Source organism: Mustelus asterias, chromosome 1 (genome assembly GCF_964213995.1).
Source record: "Mustelus asterias chromosome 1, sMusAst1.hap1.1, whole genome shotgun sequence".
Classification (NCBI taxonomy): Eukaryota; Metazoa; Chordata; class Chondrichthyes; order Carcharhiniformes; family Triakidae; genus Mustelus; species Mustelus asterias.
In genome coordinates, this window is record NC_135801.1 from 119,045,694 (window position 1) to 119,048,640 (window position 2,947).

Genomic DNA, 2,947 nt, shown 5'->3' on the forward strand with positions numbered 1-2,947 from the left:
GGATCTGTTAAACTGTGTGTCAGCTTTTGGCTCAATTGGTGGAATTCTTGCAATAAGCTTCCTGGTTCAAGTCCCACTGAGCATAAAAATTACAGCTGACATTTCACTGCAGTACTGAGGGAATGCTGCATTGTTGGCAATGCTGTATTTTGGGTGAGGCATTAAACCCAGGCCCAGGTGGATTTTTTTAAATATATCCAATTCAATCAAAGTCCAATTCAGAGTTTCAACAAGTGAGACATTCCCGATCCAAGCTGACAAGACAGGGCTCTCACCTCCTGTCTTGGACTTGATCTACATGATCCAAGCTGATTGGAGTAGGCATTGCACCTCCTCCAAGGCTTGATCTCATTTGCATCTTAGCCAAAAGGCTGAGATGCCGCTTTTAAAAATTGCTTCAAATGAAGCCACAATGTAACCTTATGGCTTCAACCAAGTACAGCATGTTGATACTACACTTGATCTTAGCCAAAAGGCCGAGAAGCGATGCTCCATGTGAGGCAGCAGTGCTAACCACTGTGCTGCCCAACCACTTGATGTCCTGGAGTGTTTTACACCCACAGGAACACTTTGACTTTGCAACATGGGACACTCCGCAGCCAATGAATGCACAGCAAGCTCCCACAAACAACAATTGAGGAAAAAATATTGGTCAGGAGTCCAGGAATAACTCCCCTGATCTTCTCTGGGACAGAATCATACAATCCCTACAGTGCAGAAAAGATCCCATGGCACTATTCTGAAGAAGAGCAGGGGAGTTATTGCTGATGTCCTGGCTGATATTTATCTTTCAATCAACAAACACAGATTATCTGATCATTATCACATTGGTGTTTGTGGGAAATTTCTGTGCACAAATTAGCTGCTGTATTTCCTGCATTACAACAGTACTTCAAGACGTATTTCATTTGATGTAAAGTGCTTTGGGACATCTGGTGGTCATGAAAAACGCTATATAAATGCAAGTCTTTATTTAAAATAATGCTTCTCTGCATGACAAGCATCTAATTCTTTGAAAATTTCCCCCACAATTTTCTGTCCGAAAGGTTGACTGAAAGTGTGTTTTTGTTGCTTTTTTGTCCCTTTGTTTATAAAGGGAAGTGAAAGGCCATACAAGACAAACCCTGCTCATTGTTTGAGACAGTAAGAGTTTTAACAACACCAGGTTAAATTGTTTGAGAACAGAGACTTCCCAACACAATGGGTATCAGCTCCTGACTGATGAACTGTTTAATGGTTATGCAAACAAGGAAATAATCACAACATCTAATTCAATGCACTTAGATATATTCTGAATCTGCCTGTTTATACTGGAGTGAATACACTTTGTTTAAAAACACAGTCTTTCAAGGAAACTCATTTTCTTCCAAAATCTCTCTACGGAAAACTGGTAATAAAAGTTGCAATTTTAACTAATGTTGGTCATGTTTCTTGGGCTTCTGGCAGTCCAGATGATAAAAGGAAACGCGAAGGGCTGGATCCATAAGGTAAGTATCTTTGCAGCACAGATTGTGGGCCTATTTGCTGTGATTTGGACACATTCTTGAACTGCAGGCTTTCCACCTGACAGATAGTGTTTGTTATTTTGCACGGCAATAAACTTGCAGAAAGAAATTATTGGTTTTACATCCAAAACTCGCCGCAGTCCTGAACATGTGGCTCTTTAAAAATCAGGGCCAATTTCTTACTATTTATCTCTTAAACAATGTCTAGTGGTATTTTGTTCCAAAAAAAAGTAGGTTAATTGTATATCACCTTAATGCAAACACATTTTCTTAAATGTGGGAGAGCAATGTGGAATTTTGGGAATTTAATGAAAGAAAATTTAATGAATGAAATTCTGCACATGTATTTCAATAGCGGCACAGTGGTTAGCACTGTTGCCTCACAGTGCTAGGGACCCGGGTTCAATTCCTGGCTCGGGTCACCGTCTGTGTGGAATTTGCACGTTCTCCCCGTGTCTGCATGAGGTTCCTCCGGGTGCTCTGATTTCCTCCCACAGTCCAAAGATGTGTGGCTTAGGTTGATTGGTCATGCTAAATTGACCCTAGTGTCAGGTGGTTAGTAGGGTAAATAAGTAGGGTTATGGGGATTGTGTTTGGTGCAGACTCGATGGGCCAAATGGCCTCCTTCTGCACTGTTCGGGGATTTTATGGATTCTATGGCCTTATTCTTCATATACTGTACATATATAAACTTTTTAACTTCTGTGCATCTGTTTCATATCATATGTGTTTCCACATTATGAAGGATTAGAATATTTTAAATATATCTGTAATTTTTGACCATCCAAAAGTCTTGGTGAAGTTTACTGTGGAGGATGCTCTGTATGAGGTAATATAAAACACGGAAACTTGCTGGCAAACTCCAGGATCAATCATCCTTTCCGTAAAATGGTTTTGCCATATTCTGAAATAATTTACAAAAGTGCAAAATGTACATTCATTAAAATAATGCAATTCTAGAGATACAAATATATCAATCCTCAAACACATCCATTTAATTGAGAAGTTGCATATAATTATTACATCCTTTTTAACTGTAATCATGGTGGTATCAGTTTACCATTCTGTTATATGTACTAATTTACATTCATATTTCTACATGTTTCAGGTTGAAACTTGTGACAAAACAAATTGCATATCAGTGCAATGTTATGCGTCTAGGCAATGTGGAAAAAATTTGAATATAGAACTGGATAGATATTCAACCAAATATGTTACTGTGATAAGCAGATTCATTTGTCTTCCAGTTGAGTTGCATCACTGACTAAATCAATTTATACAATAACTTGTGATGATGCAACATGATTCTGCATGTCTGTTAATATTTGTTCCATAATAACTGAGGAAATGACTTTAATACATTGAAGTCCTAAGCCAGTGATCCTTTCAATACACCATCTTACACTTTGAAATTTTAAGGGAAGTGAATTCTTACAATTAGC

General features: G+C 38.3%; 1 non-coding gene across 1 annotated transcript; it reads right to left on the reverse strand.

Annotated features, from left to right (window-relative positions):
- Positions 1-289: 289 nt before the first annotated feature.
- LOC144501930 (U2 spliceosomal RNA) lies at positions 290-488 on the reverse strand. The gene has a single exon (XR_013499220.1). It is a non-coding gene; the product is annotated as a U2 spliceosomal RNA (small nuclear RNA).
- Between the last annotated feature and the right edge of the window lie 2,459 nt (positions 489-2,947).